This window comes from Ahaetulla prasina, chromosome 1, assembly GCF_028640845.1.
Source record: "Ahaetulla prasina isolate Xishuangbanna chromosome 1, ASM2864084v1, whole genome shotgun sequence".
Lineage (NCBI taxonomy): Eukaryota > Metazoa > Chordata > Lepidosauria > Squamata > Colubridae > Ahaetulla > Ahaetulla prasina.
This window is the reverse complement of record NC_080539.1, coordinates 287393368-287419269: the sequence shown is the minus strand read 5'-3', so window position 1 is coordinate 287419269 and position 25902 is coordinate 287393368. Positions and strand designations below refer to the sequence as shown.

Here is a 25902-nt window from a genome sequence, read left to right as displayed (position 1 = left end):
TTATCCTCTGAAGTCTGTGTTTTTCTTGTTGGGTTGCAGAACCGAACCAGACAGTTATAGAGGTGCAAATGACAGACTCAATAATTCCTCTGTAGAATTGGATCAGCAGCTCCTTGGGCAGTTTGAGCTTACTGAGTTAATAGCTCTATTTAATGTTGTTTTAGTGTGTGCCATTTTGACAAAGGGAAATTCTATGCTAGAACATATTAGGAAAGAAGCTGAAAATACATTTGCCAACATTATGATTCTATACACCAGTGTTTTTCAATCTTGGCAAGTATAAGATGTGTGGACTTCAATTCCCAGAAAATTCTCAGTCCATACATCTTAAAGTTATCAAAGTTAAAAACATCGTTCTGTACAGATCAAAATATGTCTCTACCTAGAATATTTTGCTGGTTCTCATAATCACATTTGGTAAATAATATAAAAGTCCTGGAAAAATTAGGCTAACCAAAACTTTTAACAATTTCCTTATGAAAAACTACAGACCATTTGGTACCCAGAAAAAAAAGCAAATTGAAGGAAACAGGATGAAAATGAATACAATTATGCATAGCATGGACAAATAGAGAGGAAAAACTTTAACTTAAACAGAAATTGTACAATGAGGCTAATTGTTAAATCCCACACAGCTGGGCAAAATCAAATGTGATGATAGATACCCCTTCCCTCTCTCTATACACATGCAACCTGCCTTCATTCTCACAAATCTCTCAGATGCCTCCCAAAAATATGAACTTAATTCCTTAATTAGCCTCATTGTCTGTTTTCTGTTTGTTAAATTTTTCTTCTCTACTTTGTTCATTCTATGCATAATCGTATTCATTTTCAACCTGTCTCCTTCAATTTGCCTTCTAAGAAAAAAGTCACAGCAGGTTGAATTAACCATGAATGGCAACAGAGAGACGAATTAGTTAGGATCCTGTGGTCCAGTAAACCAAATTGCTTCGATTCATCAATTATATCTGAAAGATAATGTGGCTAACATCCTGGCCTAATTGGAAGGAAGAAATGTATTTGTGTTCATAAGGTAATATCGATGGATTTTGATAATACTGCAACATCACACTGTAATTTCCACAGTGTCTGCCTTTTTTCTTTGCTTTGCCTTTGCCTTGCAATGCAATGGGCCAAAGGTACATAAATTCTGGTTGCCCAAGACTTTTCAGTAAAGTACAAAACTTTGCTAGGAGCCCAGTATATACAATATATTATTGATTGCATGCAAAATAATAATACGTTACATCTTCAAAATAATTTGGCTGCTTTAGGTGAGCCAGGTGGGCTTTCGGCCACAACACAAGGAAACAAGGACTACACCAACTTTAGTAAAATATTTTTAATATTTTTAATGCTAGTAAATACAGAATCATGGAAATTGCAAGAGAAATTTTCAATTTATAATACATATAAACATACTATAATCTATAGTAATTTAAATATTCTACCTATCTATATCATCTATATTACTATTATGTTCAATTCACTAACTATTTTGGATGATTCAGAACATTTCTTTACAGGTTTCTGAACCTAGGATGAGTTCCCATTTATAAGATAAACTTCCAAGGGGCTCTCTATTGCTTCATTATTTATGTCTACTTTCCCTTCCATTAATTTTCCAGCCTCAACACAATCTCTTACATTAACTGGAATGAGATTTACTGTAGAACAGACAAAAGAAAGCATTTCTTCACACAGGACATAATTAACCTGTGGAATTCATTACCAGAAGGTGATGGTACTGACCTGGATGACTTTAAAAGGAGATTTGATAAATTCGTGGAGGACAGACATCAAGAGCTGTTCATTTTGAAGACTCATTGTTACCTCTGGATCAAGGTCAGCATGCCTCCAAGTTACAGCTACGGAGGAACAAGAAATAAGAAGTCTCTCTCTCCTCTGCTGGATGATGCTGGGTTAAAATGACTTCACCTGATCAATCAGGGCTAAAGTGACATTGTCACTGTCTGTCAGCAAGCAATATAAATATTACAATGTTTAACCTTTATGATGAAGAATTTATTTCTGTTCTCAAACAAAAACCAAAGCTAATGGAGTTGAGCTGTATTAGGATGTAATATCACAGAAGCCATAGAAAATTGTATGGATTATGGATGTTGGCTCTCCATAGTCTATCTATGGGAGATTCTACTTGGCTTAGAGTCATGAGGTGTTATGGGAAATCTAGATCAGGGCAACCATAAATGGGACAGACACTTTTGGCCTGGGACTCAAGTTCAAAGTAAAAGTCACATTTATGTATTTGCAAGTTTTCCATGAAGAGATTCAAATGGTTTTCTTTCATTTTAGGTCCTGTTTCATCTTCATGCATTAATTTTTATTTTTATTCTGGCTAGAGGCCTCAGAAGCTAGAAATGGCCTCAATTTTTTATTTTTGGGGGGGGGATCTTTGAAATGGTCATTTCTGGAGGCTATGAAGATAGTAGGCTATCAACTTTTCATTTTCCTTGCTTTTATTCATCAAAGAAACAGTTAACCTCCTCTGATTCTTATCTTTAAATTCTTTTCCTCTTTGCTAGTGCTTTCTTAAGCCAGCTATCTGAATTCAATACTGCCCCAGAATTTGATCTTTTTTGCGCTACTTCAAGGACAGAACAGGTCAAAAGTTCCTGATTTTGTGTTACTCTTTGATAAGTCAGCATTAAATAGTCACAGATTGTTTTGAAATATCTGAGAAATTAGCTCAAAGATGACTGACACTAGGATCTCAGGAAATCTGGCTGAAATTAAAAGCAAACAGTTGAAATACTGTACCTGATCAAGCAAATACTTAGAACGGATTAAAAATCAATTTACTATAATTATATAATTATGATTAAAAACTCAATTTAATATTAAGAGACCAAAATTGTTGAAGATGAACTCATTGTTGAAGTTAACCTCAGCTCTATCTGGATGACTGGTACTCACTGAGGATTTTTACTTTTATATTATGGGTATAATAAAGTAATGAATGGCAGCACTAAGCAGAAGCTATTTATAAGGTTGTGCAGAAGATTTGAAATGGTTGTTATGCTAAGCTTCTTCCCTCCTTGCATGTTCTCATTCATGTATTTAATACATCAGTCCAATAGGTTCTAAGAAGTATACAATAACAACAACAACAATAACAACAACAACAGTCAGTAACAGCATCATATTCTGGCACTGGTTTCTCACAAACTATTCTATCTCCTACTGCCTTCCAGAAAAGGAGGCCCTGAGAAGATTCGAGAACGCTATGAGACTAGGAGCCACCATCACCTTGGGAGAATGAACATGACTTGATTTATGTTGGCCTGGGCAAAGCATTTCTCCTTGAATCGTTAATGCAATATTTCTCAACCTTAGCAAAGGCTGGCTGGGGAACTGTGGAGTTGAAGCCCACACATCTTAAAGTTGCTAAAGTTGAAAAACACTTAAGTCTACACACAAAGAACTTCACAGAAAAAGGCTATGCATGTGCATACATGCATAGAACCAGGATTAGGGTTGGGGTAGAATTAGGAGGTGCAGTGATTCTTCTGGAGGGCATGGGTCTTTTAATGCTTCAGGGAGAGATGCTTTATTTATAGCAGTGGTTCTCAATGTGGGGCCCACTGGGGGGGGGCAATTTGATTTTTAATGGGGGTAATTTGAACATTGTTTAAGCCAAGTAAATGGCCTTTTAGACTTCCTCCGTGTGAGTAGAGTTCACTTTTTGAATAAAGTAACAATTATATGTCATGGGGGGTAGGCATCAGGATTTTAGAGATGTTTAGGTTGGACATGGCCAAAAAAAGGTTGGGAACCACTGATTTATAGTAACATGCTTTACAAGTGCCCTATTCAAGGATTTTGCACAGTCCTAGTTATCACAGCTTTGCATAGCTTTATTTTACTTAATAAGTAGAACTGAGCACACTATAGCACTGTCAGGTCCCTTACAGATTTTTTTAGTAGAAATAGAAAATAGTCTGAATATTTCTCTAGAAATAATCTGTAAATCAAAACTCTGCCACATTTCAAAGTCTTTCTATGGGGACTTGGGCTAAATTCTCCTGAGTAATTTCTCCTAGAAATGCTTGGGGTGCATTATGATGTTAATTCACCCAACTTGTAGCACCTGGATCACTGCATGCATCAGATATGATCATTCATCAAATTTCACACTTCTCTGAATTTTGTAGGAAGATTCTCAGTTTTAAAAGATACTACAGTGATTTGAGAAGTGATTCGTTTAAATATAATACAATTTGATCAAGTATATTCATAAATGTGTATTCTGTGGTCTGATGCATTTGAAAATATCTATTTATGTGCAAAGGTTGTAAACGGAATGGTTGAAATGGCCCAATTCTCATTCACAACAGCTGCCTTTAGTCATTATTAAAGTATTTCAAGCTAGAAGCAGTTCTCTTTTGAATTCCAAACTCTTCCAAAATTATATTTCAAATAGGTTTTTTTAAAACATATAATACAGCCATATATTTTAAATCCTGTATAACATTATAGATGGGGAAAATCTCATTTCCTGAAGGCGAATGCTAAAATGTATTTAAGTACTAAGCTTATTATTTTTACCACAGGTCATAGTAACAGTATAATATAAAAAGAGAGGAAAATTAATAGTAATACAAAGAAATGCAGCATGAATAAAAAGCCATATAAAGAAATTAAGTGGAACTAAAACCAATGTTACAATTTAGAACATAAAAAGTTATTTTCTGAGTCTAAAAGAGAGCAGAGCAACAGTAACAACTTGGCTACTAAAATACAAATCATGGGCACAGGAAGATAATGCAACCATTCTGCATCTGGAGTCCTCTCCCCTCCTCTTATTACAGGCAGGATAATAAAGGACATATTAGTGAATGGTCTGTCCCATGGAGAAAAGGTGTTGTTCCGCTGGCCATTTCCATAATCTTCCCTTGAGATCCGCTGAAGGCATAGTCTGTAAGCGGAGAGAAGTAAAGGCCTTCCTTAATGGAACACTGGTAGTGTCTTGGTGGTACCAGAATGAAAACATCATGTCCAGTAACCCAGTCATAGAGCAATCTCTATGATTTCTCTGCTAAACTAAATTCCACCAGAGGGGGCAAAGATTGGGGTATGATATGCGGGTAGTCCTCAACCTATGACTGGTCACTTAGTGACTCATCAAAATTACGATGAAGCCTACCCCACCCCTCAAAAAAGTATTTATAATCTGGTTTTGAAGTTCTCACAGCTGCCTCTTCCCCATTCAATCATGTGACCACACATCAGGCGTTCTGAAACTGGCCCACTTTTACAGCTGTTTGCAGCATCCCACAGTCATGTGACCGCAGTTTATGATTTTTTAACAATAACAATTGCCTTTAGGCTTATACACCACTCCACAGTTATATACCACTCTAGACAGTTTACAGAGTCAGCATATTTGCCCCCAACAATCTGGATCCTTGTCTTACCGACCTCGGAAGGATGGAAGATTAAATCAACCTTGAGTTGGTCGGGATCGAACTCCTGGCAATGGAATGCTGAGTTAGCCTGCAATACTGCATTCTAACCCCTGCACCACCAAGCATTTACTTTGGGGGGGGGGCTTTTGCAAAAATGCCCCATGGCCAACTATGGGTTTGCTTTAAGACTACTGTGTTTATTTAACAATCACCACAAAAAAAGTCATACAAATAAGTCCAGTCATGTGGTGAGCCATTTTACACTCATCACAATTTACAACTGTAATGGGCAGAATCCGTTATAGTCATAAATTGAGGACTATCTGTGGTGATTCCTACCCATGCAATGCAGGTAGCAAAATATAACCAAGTGAAATTTTTGAAGGCTTTCTATACTACCTTAGCAATGCAAGGTAGATCCTAACAGAGATCAAGGGTAGCCTAACCTTCATCCTTACAGAGAAGCATGAGACAATATCTGCATACAAACCCAATCTCAGCACTGTGGGCTTTTACATAATCTTTGGAACAAAATGACCCAGAGTTTCTATAGACAAAAACAGACACTTTCTTGTCAATGAGAAAAAGGAGTGATTTGAAAGTTGATAATGTTCTATAAACCCTTCACAATCTCCATTTTAAAAAGCAAACATAAAAGAAAATGGAAATAAATGGAACATAAAAAAATATTTCGGAATAGGAAAGGAACGATAGGGGGAAAATGCTGCCTAGACTAATTAGCTTTCTTGTTTAAAAATTTCCTGGTAGGGTAAAAAATAATTTAAATTGGAATGACTAACTACTGGTTAAATCTCAATATTCATGCACATCAACTGGCTCTAACCTAGCCTCATTCTAATCAAATTGAGATAGAAGGAGACAGATGGAGAGACAATGGACAATTAGTCTCTCATGGGAGAGCCAAGTTATTAACTCAGAACCAATTTATGTAAGATGAGTAGATTGCTCCCATTTGTAATTTCAAGTTCTGCTGGGATTCTTTCCACAATGTATGATTGTCAAAACAAATGTAGTGAACCTAAAACTCCCTAAGGCTACAACTTTTAATGGGTGCCTGTAGTCTCTTTGGCAGAAGGTTTTTCGTAACGTCACTTTCATTACCCCGAAGGGTGAGGACAAAGCAGAAGGATAACAATAAAAATATTTCCATGAGTAAGAAATAATTCATTACTGCAGTGCATCAAATATATAGTCTTGTAAAAGCAAATAGAGTACACTCAAGCCTTATTGAGCCTACATCACTTACTACAGATTTTATGGTGATTTCAATTGCACCAAGAAAGGTCTAAGAATAGAGAAAGCTTTAGACTGACAGCATAGATTCAAATGCAGGTAGGCCTTGTTCAGCGACCACTTGAAGTTATGACGATTTAACTACTGTTCCTCACAATTGTGACTGTTGCAGTGTTCCTGCAATCGTGTGTTCTCAATTTGGGCATTTGGTAATCAGGTTGCAATTACAACTGTTGCAGCATCCCACAGTCACATGATCACAATTTTTGACCTTAACTGCCAGCTTCTGATGAGCAAAGTCAGTGGGGAAACTGGCAAAAATCACAAATGGTGATCATGCAAGTACAGGACATTGCAACCACCTAACGATGGCAACTGGAACTGCCACAACTGCCTCAACAGCCAGAATTGGTGGGAATAAAATTCTATAGCACGCTTGCTCTTGATACATAACAACATGGACAATTCCTATTTTGTTTTACATGAATGGAATATGAACGCTAATGTTTGGGGAGGGGTTATAAAACTAATATTTTAGGACTCCATAAATGAGAAGGCCTACTGAAAGGCACTACATTCTACTAATATTCCCCTTTGTTGATCTTCCTCTATGGCATATACTTGGGGGAGGGGGTGATGGAATTGGATGTATATTAAGAATGTTGTCTTTGGACAACAATAAGAATTGGACTAGACCACAGAGATCCAGATTCAAGTGCATTCTTAGCCAATGTGATTTGGCTCCAGAAGCTACAACTCAGTTCATCTTATCTCATAAGGGCATTGCTGTGGGAAAGCAAAGCAAAATAAATTCTTATGTTCATAGAGGAGAGCTAGGGTATAAGTATAAAAGGATGAACAATTGACTAGGCTAGTAGAGTCATAAATAAAGTCATAAAGACCTCAACTCTGGTCCTTGGTGCATTGTATTTGAAATCTTACCACTTATTCTCTCAAAAATCGGGGTCCTTTTCACTTTTTCCAATAATATGTGTAACCAGGGGTGAAATGCTCCCGGTTCGGACTGGATCGCCTGATCCAGTAGCAATGGCAGCGGGTGGTTCGGAGAACCGGTAGCAAAAATCCCTGCCCCCCACCATGCCCAGCTGAGCTGCACAATCTTCAGAGGTTTTTTTTTTTTTACTTTTAAAAGCATTTTTTCTTTAGCTAAAAAAATGCTTTTAAAAGTAAAAAAGAAAGCCTCTGATGATCATACAGCTCAGCTGGGATCATCAGAGGAGCCTTTTAAAAGCATTTTTACAACCTCTTCAGCCAAGGAGGTTATAGAAAAAAATGCTTTTAAAAAGAAAATAAAAAGTTGGCCACGTCCACCCAGTCACATTACCCCCCCCACCAAGCCACGCCCACAGAACCAGTAGTAACAAATTTTACATTTCATCACTGTGTGTAACAATATGCTAAATTCAACCTAAGCAAATATAATTATGGAATTAAACAAATTTCAGTCAGAGAGGAGGACACTGGAGTCCAACTGTTCCAGTCAATGAAAATATCTTACTTGGGGTACCAACATATAAACATTATAGTTTCATGGGAAGCTGGGTGAGTGTCCATAGAAAATCTAGGGACCAAGATAATTTTTTACAAGACATGGAAATCCTAATAAAAGAGAAATTTAATTCTCAAGGCAGAACTATTGGGAGAAATGTCTCAAAGGGATAAGAAGTTTGATTCAGTTATAGTACACATTTCTCAGAGGTTTGATTATGGCTTAATTTAGTAATTGGCTAACTATAGTCTATATCTGAGACCGGTAGATATAATATAGATGGATCCGTGGTATCAGTGTCAAATTGATATATAAGGGATACAGTCCCAGTCGATACTAACCGAACTCTGCCAACACTTTGTCTCATTCTCTTGTATTTTCATTAGCAATAATACATTTTCTCTGAACAGTCAGACCAAATTATATATGATTTTTTTTTGTTTCTGCTCTTTCAGTGTGCGTTTTAGCCTAAATGTTTATAAATTTGGGCATTAATTTGCCTTTTTAATGTCCCTTTAGATGTCATTTCAATGATTAATATTTAATTAGCAAGTGCCTTAACCATTTCACATAAAAATAGGAAATGTAAAATCAATAAATATATATCAAATTAATCCTGTGATTGCTGAAGCTAATTCTACTTGACTTTTGCCTGCATTAAAGATGTCAGAATTAGATTAAAATACAATCACTTCAGTTCTCAACTGTATCAACTAATATATTGATAATGGAGGACAGGATGTTATCTTCCTATATTTTAATTGGGCCATTAAAGAATTGAGGCAGCTTAAAATGTAGTTGCAGTAACACCATGTTGCTATACTGTGCTGCCTATAACCCATGATTAGATATTCTTCAGTAATTAGCAAGGAAGTAGAGTAGCTGTTTGCATGCAAAAGATAACAGATTTAGTTTCTGATATCTAAAGTAGTGAAACCTTAGAAATAGTGCTACCAGTTAGCTTAAAACATTCACTTTTAGATTGCGAACTGCTTTGATACAGTATATAGCTGTTTCCTTTGTTCCTAGACCTTGAGTACTGTACAGTGTACCTTTTACTTCATTGCTTGTTCTATCAGTTGGAAGCTGCAAGTCTTCCTTTGAATAATGACAAAAGGTAATTAGCCAGAAAAAACACAGATCCTCAAGGAGTTTACTAGAGTCAAACATAATGTGGGAACATATGGCAACAACTCCCTGTGTAAATGTTATAAAATGTAATGGGAGAAATCTTGTCATTAGTTATGTATACCTAAGTCCCACTGACTTCAATCAGACTTGTGCATAAGTTAGCAGAGAATCTGAGTCAGTGACATTCATCTAAAGAAATGAGCAGGAACGATGTTTTGTTGTGTATGTTGTCACTCTGATTTCCTCTTGCCTCATTTAAGATTAGATGTGCATTTGTTAAAGAAAATGAGCAGTAGAAATGTATGGGTGAGATGCTGGAAATAGAACATATGTGAATAGAAGAGGCATTTGTAATTATCGTTACTTTTCCAATGCATCTATACTACTTATGACTCCCCCACTAATATAATGCCATCCTAAAGAGTGATCAAAATGTATGGATTTATACACAAGAGGTTTATCTCAATGTCACTATGTCAGTATGGTCCATACAGAAATTCAATAATACGGGAAAAATAATAAAATACAGAAACAGGGGAGTGTTTAGATTGCCAAATATGCAAATGAGGTCATCCGTAGGAAGCTAAATCCTACAATAAAGAGAGGATTTTAGAAACACTCTTCATTCAATTCAAACCTACTGTATTTTTCGGAGTATAAGACACAACTTAGTTTTTGGGGATGAAAATAAGAAAAAAGCTGATTGATGGGTGGATCGGCCTCCTGGAATACCCCCAATCAGCTGTTCCCAGAGGTGAATTTAAGCAAGAGGTTCGTTGGTTGTGAGCTTTGTGCCTTGCTTTTTTTTCAGCCTCTGAAACTTCTGAAACTCTGTTTCAGAAAAAACTTTTTTTTCTGTCTCTGAAAGCCTCCAAAATAGAGCTTCAGAAAAAAAGCCTCATCTCTGAGGCTTTTTTCCTGATGTTCTGTTTGGAGGCTTTTTTTCTGAAGCTTCGTTTTCTGAGGTTATTTTTCTGAAGCTCTGTTTGGAGGCTTTTTTCCTGAAGCTTCGTTTCTGAGGCTTTTTTCAGCCTCTGAAACTTCCATTTGAGAGGCTGGGTGGGGCTAAATTCAGAGTATAAGACACACCCAGATTTTCACCCTCTTTTTTGGGTGGTACTTTTTGCTACTTAAAAGAGTTCCCTGAAAACCTCATGGCCAATTATGTAGTCAACTCTGGCACAATCCAATCATTTCCGTATGGTCATTTTTAACAGAAACCTCTGAAACTGATACATCATTTGGATTTGCTACTTTTAGCGATTACGAGCAAGCCAAAGTAAACCAATTAAATTTGCAAGCAGGTCAGTGAGATAGAAAAGCAGGTATTAGATGCTAGCAAAGAAAGCAAAGAAAACTTGCTTTCAATACTACTAACTCAGCACCAAAATCATATGAAATATCTTATATAGGGAACCAAAGCACCATGACAAGTGTTCAGTATCTGAGTGTAACCTACATTTCTTTGTTTAATTGGGGTGGGAGAGAGATTTTCCTCCCAAGTTCAAAGATATTTTTTCATGCAATCCTCCCACAAAGTCAAAATTATTGAGAACAGTGAAGAAAAGGCTTAGCTTATTCAAAATGATAGGCATGTACAGAATCCAACTGAGCATTCACTTGACTGGCAACCTGGAAATTATAAGCATTAGGGATGCCAATTTTTCCTTACATTATTAGAACATTTTCTCTTCCTGCAGACAAAATAAGGTTAAAATAAGGCTTCCTTCCAGCTCACAGGAAGGAAATGAACCAGCTAAACAATCCACTCAGCCTGTCAGCCTGCCCCAGACTCAGTGTCAAAATACTGGTAGCCTCACTGATGGACTTCGTAAGATTTGCCTTGGGCATTGTCCAAATGGATTCCTATTTCCCTTATATATTACTGTAAGCACATGGGTAAAGATTTCTACCAGAAATAAATAATCTTCGATACTTTCCTACAAAAAAGGAAGTAAGGGTTCATAGAAGAAAGAAAGTGGGGGAAATGAAGCCAACATATAATGCGTACATATATAACACACTCATACATATCTATATATAGATACTTACATAAGAACTGAATAGATAGAGGATATAAACAATCATGAAAAGTAGTATAAGAAAAGAATGGGTGGGAGAAAAATCTGTCGCTTTTGGATGAAATAATAAAATAATTCAAGTATCTAGCAAGACAGTAATCAAGCTTCTACAAATTGGATAATATGATCTGATTTGGTATAAGGTAGTATTTTGCTAACTAAAATATGCAATAGAAAAAAGTATACTATCATCGTTTTGTGCACAGTGCAATTTACAATTCTTACTAGTTCTACAAAAATAATTGACATAATTACATTTTGCTTATTAACATAAATGCTTCCTTTAAAAAGTGGACAAGTGCTTTTACACTGACAAGTGCTTTTGCATTCACTGTGTGTAATTAACAGAAGAAATTTTCTGTGAAGCTGATAAGCAAAGAACAATAAATATGTGTGTGTGTTTTCTCCTCTCTAAAACTGTCCAATTATTTGCTCTAATGTTAAATTTGTGAAAATGAAAGCCTTCTTAGAATATTTCATTAGAAAATGGAACGTTTTTCTTTTATGATGGCACCTACTTTGGGTAATGAAACCTCTGCAAGAAAACAACCAAGCTCAGAGAACACCAAGGACCCTCATTCTTCTTTTCTTGGCAATAATTCAAAACTTGGGTCAGCCACCAATACAGTCGGCCATTGTCTTGATCCATGAGGCTTCCTGTTTTGATTTTCAGCAATCTCTTACACACCCATAGTCACATTTAAAGGCTTGAGATCCATCCATAATCCCACATCTATCCTCTAAAGGAATTTTATATGCTTAAAATAAGATGAGAGGTAGACTGAAAAGGAATTGATCTCACTTAGTTTCTTCATCTGTGCCCTGCAGAAATATGCACATACCGGGGTGGTGGGAGGAGGGAGGGAGATCAGTGCTGGGATCAGAACTGTAAACATTGATTTTCTTGTTTAGACTGGCATGAATAAGTAATATATGATTAGCACATACAGGGCCTTTTGTCTAATGATTCCTGTTCTGTTAACCAAGGTCATTATCATTATATTTCAAGCCTCAGGCTGCACTTGACCAGAAGAGCACAAAGATCAGCTCATTTATTACACTGAGCCTGCAGCAGTAATAACAGTATCTTGAGAAACAATATCACAACTCTCATCAGTTAAACTTCCTACAGCTGTTCACACCACATTCTCAGGTCAGGCATAGTCCAGGATATCATTTGCTGAAGATAACCTTTTCTCATCTTTTCAATCCATCCCACACCCAACTACGGATTGATAAAACATGTAGGATAGCAAATGGTGTATAATTGGACATCAACCCAGATACTACCTAGCCCTTCATATTATGCATTTGTCGATATGCTATGTTGACATCCTAAGCACACTGAGCTAGTTCTTTGCTGCTTTCATGTAAACGCAGGAGCTGCAGGCATGTTAAAATGAATCAGCAAAGAAGGATGTAAACCAAGCATCCCTTAAAGCTCCACCTTTTGAGCAGAGCATTAGGGACATCCTTGATCACATTCCGAAACAGAGGAAAGGGCACTGCCATCATAAATTCCAAGCAAATAGCATGTGGAGTAATACAACTAACATTTTCTCTTCTGCAGAGAAAAGGGCAAATTAAACAAGCTTCCGTATCAACTTGCCTTTTGAGTGTCTGATAAGGAGAAGATGCACTGCATAGGTTTAAGTCAATAATGAAATTTAATTGGATTTATTTAACTAGACAAGAAAGCAGACGTTAAGACATTATTAAACAAATGCATATGTTAACTCCTCTTTGCCTTTCTAAATTATTTGTCTGGGTAAACCCCAGGGGCTTTAAAAGAGAAATTTGGACAGATCCTAAGTGGACAACCTAGAAGTCAAGACCAAAGCCCTATAGAGTTCCACAGGTAGTCCTTAGATTATGACCATTTGTTCAGCGGCCATTCAAAGTTAGAATGGCACTTGAATGAATTGTACTCATGACAAATCCTCATAGTTCCAGATGTTGCAGTAAGCTGCCAGTACATCATGTTTTCTGATGTTCTCTGCCAGCTTCCCATAAGCAAAGTCAATTGGAAACCATCAGGAAGTCAGAAGTTGCAGTTACATGAAGTCCTCACTTCATGACCCACATGTCCTTGCTTAACAAAAGCAATTGGGGCTATTAGGACTGTCATCAGTAAGCGATGCAATCACATGATATTGCTACGCATCATTTAGCAATGACAATTCTGGTCCCCTACAATTTAGGACTTCCTATATTTATTTTCTTTCAGAAAAACTTGTTATTCAGACAGAAATGGGGCACATAGGTAAGATTCATCCATTTTTGCTTGAAAAATCTATTACAAATTTAGATTAACACTAGAGCCCTTCACTTTTATTAAAAATAAGTCTACTTTCAACTTCTACATTTTCAGAGCTACTAGTCTCACTATTGTTTTATAGAATTCTTTTTGAAATATGAAATCTTAACTATAGAATGTATCTAATCCAACAAAATTCCTATGTTGCTATGAACTGATACACAAAATATACAAAGTTTTCATAGCTTTAGATTGCTTGCTTCTACCATTAGCACTTACATTATGTCTTTATCAGTAAATAAGACAATACATTTACTTTACCTTACTTTTATTTATTTTATATTTATCAATAAATGGGGAGCCTACTGCCATCCAGATGTTTTAGATCGAATCCCGCAAAATATCCCAAAAAATAACACTCATCCACCCCAGGAATAATCTGTTCTCTGAAATCTACTTTTGATTCAGGCTAGACTCTCAGTAATTGCTATAATACGGATAGGAAAAGTGAGAAACTATTCTATAACTATTCTATAATGCAAGCCTAATCTGGAGCTGAAATATTGACTGGTTTTCTGTTTTCAGATTTGGGGGACAGCAAAAGAATATTAACAAGGGAAAGACTGTGGATAGTTAATTAAATTGTAAATCGTAAGAGAGAGGATTGAGCAAGAACTGGACAGGCAATTAATTGGTGATAATTAATTAGTCTTGAATCTCTATGGGAAATAACTGACTTGCTTTCAGTAAAACAGCTTTCAGTAAAACATGTTGCAATTGCAAATGTAGATCAGAAGAACAATATTCAATCTGTGGCATAGCACAAGCCATTTCTCTCCACCCACTGCAGTTCTGTTTCCAATATTGGGACATCTGAATAAGTTATTTAGTTCAGTGATTCACGAAATCTTTCTAGCCAGGTATGAAAGCAATAGCATTGCTCTTTACCTCTAGAAACTAGAAGCTAGCAAGAACACATATCTCTGATATGATGTTCTTAATCTTGAAAGTTAATACTTTCTGAGTCAATATTTATAATTTATAATAGAATTTATACTTTGAACAGAGTAGGTTGGTTCAATATATGTAGTGTCAACACTACATGGACAATATATTTTCAGACTGAGGCACTATTATTCTTTGAAAACTATTGATCCACATGGGTTTATTATTTTGAGAGACAATGGTGACAGTTAATCCTCGAGTTACGACCACAATTGAGCCCAAAATTTAGAATAGAATTTTATTGGCCAAGTGTGATTGGACACACAAGGAATTTGTCTTGGTGCATATGCTCTCAGTGTACATAAAAGAAAAGATACGTTCATCAAGGTACAACATTTACAACACAATTGATGATCAATATATCAATATAAATCATAAGGATTGCCAGCAACAAGTTATAGTCATACAGTCATAAGTGGAAAGAGATTGGTGATGGGAGCTATGAAACGATTGATAGTAGTGCAGATTCAGTAAATAGTCTGACAGTGTTGAGGGAATTATTTGTTTAGCAGAGTGATGGCCTTCGGGAAAAAACTGTTCTTGTGTCTAGTTGTTCTGGTGTGCAGTGCTCTATAGCGTCGTTTTGAGGGTAGGAGTTGAAACAGTTTATGTCCAGGATGCGAGGGATCTGCAAATATTTTCACGGCCCTCTTCTTGATTCGTGCAGTATACAGGTCCTCAATGGAAGGCAAGTTGGTAGCAATTATTTTTCTGCAGTTCTAATTATCCTCTGAAGTCTGTGTTTTTCTTGTTGGGTTGCAGAACCGAACCAGACAGTTATAGAGGTGCAAATGACAGACTCAATAATTCCTCTGTAGAATTGGATCAGCAGCTCCTTGGGCAGTTTGAGCTTACTGAGTTGGCGCAGAAAGAACATTCTTTGTTGTCCTTTTTAATGATGTTTTTGATGTTAGCTGTCCATTTGAGATCTTGCGATATGATAGAACCCAGAAATTTGAAGGTTTCTACTGTTGATACTGTGTTGTCAAGTATTGTGAGAGGTGGAAGTATGGAAGGGTTTTTCCTAAAGTCTACCACCATTTCTACGGTTTTGAGTGTGTTCAGTTCCAGATTGTTTTGGTTGCACCACAAGGCTAGTCGTTCGACCTCTCGTCTATATGCGGATTCGTCATTGTCTCGAATGAGACCAATCACTGTTGTGTCATCTGCGAACTTCAGTAGCTTAACAAATGGATCATTGGAGATGCAGTCATTGGTATACAGAGAAGAGAAGTGGGGAGAGCACACAGCCTTGGGGGGCCCTGTGCTAATTGTACAGGTATTTGATGTGATCTTGCTTAGCTTCACCTGCTGCTTCCTGTTTGTTAGGAAGCTTGTGATCCACTTACAAGTCTGTTCCGGTACCTGTAGCTGGTTTAGCTTAGTTAGAAGAATGTCTGGAATGATGGTATTGAATGCTGAACTAAAGTCTACAAAAGGACCCTTGCATAGGTCTTTGGAGACTCAAGATGTTGTAGGATGTAGTGCAGAGCCATATTAACAGCATCATCTGTTGATCTATTTGCTCGGTATGCAAATTGCAAGGGGTCTAAGAGCGGATTCGTGATGGTTTTCAGGTAGGAAAGCACTAGCCTTTCAAAGTTTTTCATGACTACAGATGTTAGAGCAACTGGTCTGTAGTCATTCAGTTCCTTGATGGTGGGCTTCTTGGCACTGGGATGATGGTAGGCGTTTGAAGCAAGAAGGAACATAGCACATCTCTAGTGATTTATTGAAAATATGGGTGAAGATGGGGCCAATTGGTCAGCACAGACTTTTAAGCAAGAAGGAGTTATCTTGTCTGGGCCTGGAGCTTTTCCTGGCTTTTGTCTGTGAAATAGGTCCTGCACTTCCTTTTCTGTGATCACTAGGGGTTGTGAACCCAATGAAATGGGGTCAGTTGTAGGAGGCTTGGCTGTTGTTGGTGTGTCTGAGATGGGGTTGTGGAGATAGGTGGCTGTAGTTTCCTTTCAAACCTGCAGTAAAACTCATTCAGGTCATCTGCCAGTTGTTGATTACCTTCAGCCTGGGAAGGAGGTTTGCCATAGCCGGTGATATTTTTAAGAGTTTTCCACATGTTTGCTGGTTCATTTGCTGAAAATTGATTCTTTAGCTTTTCAGAGTAGCATCTTTTTGCTGCTCTTATCTCCCTTGTTAGTGCATTTCTGGCCTGATTGTACAGCATTTTATCACCTTTTCTGTAGGCTTCCTCTTTGGAATGTCGTAGCTGCTTAAGTTTAGGTGTAAACCAAGGTTTGTTATTACTGTGTATTCGCAAGTTCCTTGTAGGTACACATAGGTCTTCACAGAAGCTGACATATGATGTTACAGTATCTGTGAGTTCATCCAGGTCTGCAGAGGTATCTTTAAAATATTCCAATCAGTGCAGTCAAAACATGCCTGTAGCTTTAATTCTGATTCCTCCGTCCAGGTTTTCACTGATTTAATTATTGGTTTTATGGCTTTAAGTCTTTGCCTGTAAGCAGGTACAAGGTGAATCATGCAATGATCAGAGTGTCCTACAGCTGCACGTGGTAAAGACCGATAGGCATCTTTTAGTGTTGTGTAGCAGTGGTCTAGAGTATTCTTGCCTCTGGTGGGACAATTGACATGCTGAAAGTATTTTGGTAGTTCTTTCCTTAAGTTTGCCTTGTTTAGATCTCCCAAAACAATGGCCAGTGAATCAGGGTGTTTGGCTTCAGCCTCCATGATTTGGTCAGCTAGAGTTCGTAATGCCTCGTTTACACAGGCTTGTGGTGGGACATAAACAGCAATTAGAAGAAATGAGGAAAATTCACGAGGCGAATAGTAAGGTTTGCAGTTGATAATTAGAGTCTCTAAATTGTTGTCACAGAACTTGTAAATTATGTTAAAATCTTGACACCAGGATGAATTAATATATAGGCATAAGCAATTATGCCTATATTTATATTTATATTGCTAAGTGAAACATCTGCTAAGTACGTTTGCTCCATTTTATGACTTTTCTTGCCACAGTTGCTAAGTGAATAATTGCATTTGTTAAGTAAGTAACATGGTGGTTAAATTTGGCTTCCCCATTGACTTTGCTTGTCAGAAGGTCGCAAAAGGTGATCACATGACCCAGGGACACTGTAACTGTCATAAATATGGACCAGTTGCCAAGCATTCAAATTCTGATCATGTGACCATTGGGATGCTGCAACGGTCATAAGCGTGAAAAATGGTCATAAGTCACTTTTTTCAGTGCCGTGGTAACTTTGAACGGTCACTAAATAAAATGTTGTAAGTTGAAGATTAACTCTATTGTTTCAGAACAAGCAGAAAATGTATATTTAAATGAAAATAACCAAGAAGAAAAATGTAGTAACAAATGACCATGTTCCTTTTACACATAGAAGGAAGTCACGTAACAGAAAGCAAACCAAGGATATCAAAGTACTGTGGAGATGTTTTCTGTGATTCCACATAACAAAGCTTCCTAAACAATTAATTTCCAAAACTAAAATAAAAAAGATTCAACTGGTGCTGAAGACAATCAAATCTGTTCACTGGATCACTGACCTATAATACGAATTTGATTTGAGCAAAGAAGTAGAATAGTTTTGATTTCAATACAAGATAAAAATTATTTTATCCTCTGTGTTGCTGGTACAAGTTATAGAAAGCAACTATGTTTTTTCAAGCTTTCATCTTATCTTTGATGAAGTTAAACAAAGCATAGTGATTTTGTTTCATAATGAAACAAAAAGTACAATAATACAGAAGATTCTTAGAGCAAGAATTTAGTTTTTATTCTTTATAGCTAGCATAATGTGTAACTTTGCCTAATACTATTCTGTAGATAGCAGTAAGATAGCAAATTATGTCACTGTGTATAATAGCTTAAAATAAATATATCAGGAAAATGGCTGGTACCTATTGTGGAAAGCAAAGCAGTTAACTGCAGGAAGAATTATGAATAGAAAAACCTCTGAATCAAGAAATGTGCAGTCAAGAGTTGGCAAATTAACACCAAGTTAAGAATGTAAAGCAGAAGAAATGAACCACACAACAGCACCAACTCATTCTTATGAATCCAGCAGTAGACCAACCTCTACAAGATGCAAACTCTATCAAAACATGCTATCAAAACATCTTCAGCTTGATAAGGCTGTGTTCTTGGAGCCTGTATCAAAGCATTCTGTGTTTCCTAGTGTTGCTTCAACTTGGAAACAAAACAGGACATTTTGTACAACTTTTTAGAAATCACAGTATTAGTTTTGGGGGCTCTTTTACATCTTTGGAGTTATGGCATCTTGGAAATGTATTAACCAATTAAGCAACAGATATAGTTCTACCTTTGCTGTCAGTGGCTGGAATTAATTTGAGTAAATTAATTAGTAATCATTAGCAAATTTACCTGAAAGTTGGACAGCCATGTCTACCTCAACACCATCATTTAGTAGTCTAAACTATTCTTAAGAGTTTTGAATTCTTATGAGGAAAAGGAAAGGGACTGAAATTGGACATACTACCAAACAGGTAGCAAAGCCTGGGCTTCTCCCAAATTCTGATGATATCAAAATCTCAGATAAGGAATAACCACTGTAGCCTTTTTATTCATCCCTACTTCATGGGGAATATCTCATTTAGCTCTTCTGCAAAACCTGAGAGAGGGCAGGAAAGAAACTAGCTTACTAGCATTCACATGGAAAAAAGCCATGATTTTTTAAAAAACTAAATTGTTTCTCAATCTTGTCGACTTTAAGATGTGTGAACTTCAGTTGAGAGAATTCTGGAAATTGAAATTCACATATTCTAAAGTTGACAAGGTTGAGAAACACTGAATTAGGAGAACAACATGAGCTAGACATCATCTCATTTCAGTCTATTCATTTTCAAATAATACCTTTGAAAACCAACCACATCTTCAAAGTAGGGAGAGAAACAATGAATTTACAGGAGTTTTCAACAGTTGTTGTTCTTAGCCTTTGTTCTACTTTGTTTGTGGAGCCACCTCCTTCTTACAGTAAAGCCTATCAATGCTTAATGTAATAAAAAGTTTTATTTTTCAGCTGGCTTGTTGAAAAGCCCAAAGCTGAGAGAAAATGACTGACCCAAGATCATCCAGCTGGCATCCTAAGGGGAGAGTAAAATCTAGGCTTTCCTTTTACTAGACCAGAATCTTAATCATTTTACCCGATGATCTTTCCCAGGGTGTTTGACTGTAATTTTTATTAATCCCATCCAACATGGTCAGTGGTTGCACCTGATAGGAGTTACAGCATAATTATTAACAGCATATTGGACTAAAGACAACAGAATAGAATAGAATAGAATAGAATAGAATAGAATAGAATAGAATAGAATAGAATACAATAGAATAGAATTTTTTATTGGCCAAGTGTGATTGGACACACAAGGAATTTGTCTTGGTGCATATGCTCTCAGTGTACATAAAAGAAAAGATACGTTCATCAAGGTACAACATTTACAACACAATTGATGATCAATATATCAATATAAATCATAAGGATTGCCAGCAACAAGTTATAGTCATACAGTCATAAGTGGAAAGAGATTGGCGATGGGAACGATGAGAAGATTAATAGTAGTGCAGATTCAGTAAATAGTCTGACAGTGTTGAGGGAATTATTTGTTTAGCAGAGTGATGGCCTTCGGGAAAAAACTGTTCTTGTGTCTAGTTGTTCTGGTGTGCAGTACTCTATAGCGTCGTTTTGAGGGTAGGAGTTGAAACAGTTTATGTCCAGGATGTGAGGGATCTGCAAATATTTTCACGGCCCTCTTCTTGATTCGTGCAGTATACAGGTCCTCAATGGAAGGCAGGTTGGTAGCAATTATTTTTTCTGCAGTTCTAATTATCCTCTGAAGTCTGTGTTTTTCTTGTTGGGTTGCAGAACCGAACCAGACAGTTATAGAGGTGCAAATGACAGACTCAATAATTCCTCTGTAGAATTGGATCAGCAGCTCCTTGGGCAGTTTGAGCAGTCTACCACATACTCCTATTCATTTTCAAAACTCCATGGTTATTTAGAGAAAAAGGGGTATTCCATACCATGTGAAATGATGTTCCATATCAATGCAAACAGAACAAGAGGGAAAGAAATTCTTACTCTACATATATTATTTGATCAAAACTAGTCAGGAAAGAAGACATAGCTTAAAGTGCTCACTGTGCTGAGGGAGGCAGTGAAAAAAGTAAATTGTATTAACGCCATTACAGGACAGGGAAGGAAAATAAGTTAGTAAGACTGTTTAAATCAGTCATGGAATTGTGTTATATATGCTATGTATAATTGTTTGCCTGATAATTCTGATTCAAGCGTTTTCAAAGGGAAAGGGAAGGGAAAGGGAAGAACATGGTGAACTCTGACAAGATCATTGATATGAAAGAAATATATAAGAATGTTTCTATCTGTCTCATAAAACCTGAAACCTAATTAAATTGATGAATCCACACAGGAGAAACAAAGAAAAGGCTATAATCATAGCTGGGCTTTTCTGTTTTATCTTTTGATGAGGTGATGGCCAGTTCCTCATCGATGAAAACGGATGGATAGATCAGATGCTGACAGCTGGTCCATTAACTGCTCCTAGCTATGACATTTCATACTACCAACCAAACCTTTGGTAATGTTCTTGCTTTCATATCCTACCTGTATGCTTGCCAGGAGATCCGAAGCAGAAATTTTGGACTCTATTCTCATCAGATAGAAATTTTACATTGAGCTCCACCATAGCCAGCTGTGCAACAATTGCTCTACCACATTCTGTACTACACCAAGTACTTCATAAATGCATGAATGCTATCAAACATCTAACCTAGAAAAGCAAAAGGCTGGGCATTTTACATTTTATCATACAAACCAACTCAAGCACATAATTCCAAAGCAATAAACAAATGTTTTACAGAAAGAAATTGTTTCTTTTAATTTCCTGATGCTGTTAATTATCCTAGTCATAAGGCCCTATTGCTTTTTAAAGACTCTATTTTGAAATGTGTTAGGCTGAAGGATTTGTTTTATGGAGAATATTCCCCACTAAAATACCATTTCTCTCTCTTATACTTTTGCAAAAGCAAAAATGTCTTTCTATCTTTCAGTACTATGTAAAATCCAGTTTCCGTTATAGATAATGCAGTCTTATGTTTTCAGTTCCAGTTGTGCCTGAAATTTTCAAGTCATGCCCATGTATTCCTTCTGTCTTCCCTTTCTAAAAACAGAATAAAATTTGTAGACATCCAGAAGTAATATCAACCAAGATCAGATTTCCTCAACCTGGACACCTGCAAAGCTACAACTAAATTCTCACACAATGTCATGATGGCTGGAAAATTCTCACACTTTAGGTCCATGCATATGAAAGTCACATAAACTAGGGAGGTTGGCTTAGATTCATTCTAGAGGAAACAAAAAAGCTACATCTCTAATAGCTTTTTTTTAAAAATATTTTTCTTGGAAGGTCATTATTTTGAAGCCAGTACAAGAATATCATATTTTCTTCTTAAGTCCAAAATTACCATAAGGCACTACAATCTTTCATTAAGCTGGAATGGAAGCAGCTAGCTTTGTTCCCTTTCTAACCACCTAAATCTACTGGACATCAGCATAACCACATGCAATTTATAATGGGTTATGACTTAAAACTCCTGAGAAATTTAATGGATTTGTGGCCACTTTTATAGGCTGACAAGAAATAAAGAGGCTAAACTTCATCATTCATCATAAAGTTTTATAGCCATCTGCTGTTAACTGCTTTGCAAGGTGGGGAGGTGTTTTTTTTGTTATTTATTTACTTTGGACTTGAGCAGGGTTGGCTCATTAAAGGTGTTCAGCTGTTGGTAGGCTCTGCGATCTCAGTGTAATGGTTGTTTGCTCTCAAAGGACTGGACATAACACAGTGTAGTAAACCTATGCACAATACTTTATTCCAGCACACACTTTCTGCAACAACAGGCAATTGCACTAGCTACCTCCATCCTTCTAGAACTTTGCAAGGAGATGTTGCCGTGTAAAGATGTCTTCAAAACTTAATCTTCTATATTCCGACCGTTAATATTCAGTTTATACAAAAGTCTCAAAGTCTATAAAAGAGCATTCAATCATTGCCTTTCCCAAAAACCATTGCGCTAGTTGGGAGCAGATGCGGTTTCAGTGTGATTGCTCCTTCTCCAGATGGACCATGTTCCAGGTCAGCCTCCAAGCTCTGTTCTTAAGTTGTGTTGCATTTGAGTACTAGTCTAGTTGATTCCAGGCAGGATTCCCATCAACGTTTATTTATTTATTTATTTATTTTATTTTTATTTTATTTATTTACATTTATATCCCGCCCTTCTCCGAAGACTCAGGCTTACAGTGTGTAAGGCAATAGTCTCATTCTATTTGTATATTTACAAAGTCAACTTATTGCCCCCCCAACAATCTGGGTCCTCATTTTACCTACCTTATAAAGGATGGAAGGCTGAGTCAACCTTGGACCTGGTGGGACTAGAACCTGCAATAATTGCAGGCAGCTGTGTTTTAATAACAGGCTTCTTACAGCCTGAGCCACACCGTGGCCCTAGATTTTTATTCCACCTTTATTACTTTATGAGTAACTCAAGATGGTAAACATACACAATACTCTTTCCTCCTCCTATTTTTTCCTCACAGCAAAAATCCTGTGAGTTAGGTTGGACTGAGAGAGAATGACTGTTCTGAAGTCACCCAGACAGCTTTCATGCTTATGATAGCTTGTAATCCTGGCAGTTAACTTATGGTCTGGCTTGTATTAGGTTTACTCTTCAGATATTACATCCCACTTCCTTGCCTGTATGCCATTTTCTATCTCAGTTTCTCCTACACACCCACTCTGTTTCTATGTTTACTTTTGTAAGTTAAGGGGCTGGGTGTGGTAAGGCTGCCTCTGGACATCAGCATGTCCTTGAAAACACCAGGGTGTGGTTCAATTAGCCAGGCAGCTGGAAAACTGCATGGATGCCTGTGATATGAGGGTATAGCTCAGGGGTGTCAAACTCATGGCCACGCGCTGGCCATGCCCATCTCCGGTTTAGCGAAGGGAGAAAAAGTTGTGATATGTCACATGACGACAACATGACGCCGTGAGTTTGACACCCTTGTATAGCTGAATGCCTGAGAGAAATGGGAAGAGAAAAACTTGGCTGCATGTCTAGTTATACCAACTTCACTACCTCACACTCAGTTATCATTTTTTACACACAAGCATCAATTTCAGCAAGCACTTCAATGAGTACAGGTAATCCCTGACTTACAATTCATTTAGCGATTGTTCAATGTTATAACGGCACTGAAAAAGGGACTTATGACATAAGTGTGAAAAAGTTTTTCACACTTACAACCATTGTAGTATCTCCATGGTCATGTGATCAAAAATTCAGATGCTTGATAATTGACTCATATTTAGGATAGTTGCAGTGTCTCAGGGTCATGTGATCATCTTTTGCAAGCTTCCAATAAGCAAAATCAATTTGCAAAGTCAGATTCACTTAAAAATTGTGGCAAGAAAGGTTATAAAATGGGCAAAATCCACTTAACTGTTCTGTTGCACTTAGCAACAGAAATTTTGGGCACAACTGTGGTCGTACACCAAGGACTACCTGTAGAAGCCAATCCAGCAATTGGAAGATCTATTGGTCTTCAGAAACCAGGTGCTGAACTTGTTAAACTCTTGCTGAATGCTCAAATTCATTTCACCCTAAGCCAGTGCTTCTCAAATAGTGGGGCATGTGGGGGCATGTTTGACCTCGACAAACACTGTCATAACAAGCTAAGCCCCGTGTTTATGTCTCTGTATCCAATCGCGGGGGGCGCGAAAAATGTTTTCTTCTTCCTAGGGGGGCATGACAGAAAATAATTGAGAAGCACTGCAAGCCATCTGAGGTATAAAAGAATAGACCAATTTCAATATGTTGCTGTCAAATTGTATTTGAGAGCTTCTTTTAAAAAATTGGCAAGTGAGAATACCTAGTAGGCCTTTGCTAATTTCATAAAAGATAAGGAGGGTCATATCTGACTAGCATTCAAACTGGAAACTGCTAGGAAATTCTAGGGCAGTGAGCTATATTTGCTGTTCCATTGTATTTCCAAAATATTTCTGTTCCATTGTAAAGAAAATATGCACTTTTCTGTAAAATTACTGAGGCCTGACTTCTATTCGAGGAAGACCTTATCTTATCTTTATTTTATTAATCATAGTTCATATTATTTGTAAGAGCTTCTGGTAATTCATATTTCAGAAATGCTGAATTGTTCAAATTGGGCCACCAAAGCATTAACAGGAAGGAGTAGAATATATGAAGGTAAAAGAAAGCGGCCCAAGGCCTCCTGATAAACTCATGGTCCATATAAAATGTGAACTGGAAATTATCAACTCCAAGTCTGAACCTAAATTAATCTAAATAATGTATGATGATTGGCATAAAGAGAAAAGGTGTTAAGACATATATTATGTATTAGCATTAAGTACTGGAAACTGACAAAATACCAAGTACCAGAGACACAGCAGTGGTTTGCAGCTAAATGCAACCAGAAAGGGTTGTTCACTTTTCTAAAACTTTGCAAGATTGAAAAGGGGAATTCAAGGTTGCACACAATGAGACCATCTCTTGCAAATCATTGGCCAAGTGTAATGGAAGAAGAATCCCTACTGCCTAATTTTAAAACCCAACAGATTGATTCTATAAATCAGATGTATATTAGCTGGGAACTGATATCCCAATCCCAATATAATTGGAAAATTGGCTTAAATCACACATAGGATTATAATACTTTTGATGAGCTAGTGTCCAAAATGGATGTATCTCAGAAAAGACTAAACTCTTGTTCAATTCATTTTGAATAAATGCATACGCTAGCTATTACTGTGACACAAATAATATTACAGTCCATCACTGAAAATGAATAAAGGTAATTTATACATATAACTCTTAAAAATCATGGTATCTTGAGAAGACAGAATGAGTTCTGCACTAGAAAACAACAAATATTTGTGATAGCAACAATTATTATGCTACTCAGAAAAGCTTTGGAGTAAAGTGGCTTAAAAATAAATAAACAATATCGACACTAACTAAAGCATAGATTCATAAGCCAGCTTTTTTTGAACTCTCGGAAAAAGACAACTTTTTTTGCAATTTCATGTTTCCACAGGAGTTTTTCTCTTTCCCTCCCCACCCTCCATGCCAACTTTTAACATTTTTGTCTTGCTATGGATATAAAAAGCACAGAGCATATA

The 25902-nt window shown here is 36.9% G+C and overlaps 1 protein-coding gene across 1 annotated transcript in view; it reads right to left on the bottom strand.

Annotated features, from left to right (window-relative positions):
• Window positions 1–25902, bottom strand: part of LOC131187516 (uncharacterized) — a 121258-nt gene that overhangs the window by 61726 nt on the left and 33630 nt on the right. Inside the window, exon 6 of the mRNA XM_058161895.1 lies at window positions 1753–1868. The gene's annotated coding sequence lies outside the window, so the exon portion shown is untranslated. The remainder of the gene's footprint in view (window positions 1–1752; window positions 1869–25902) is intronic.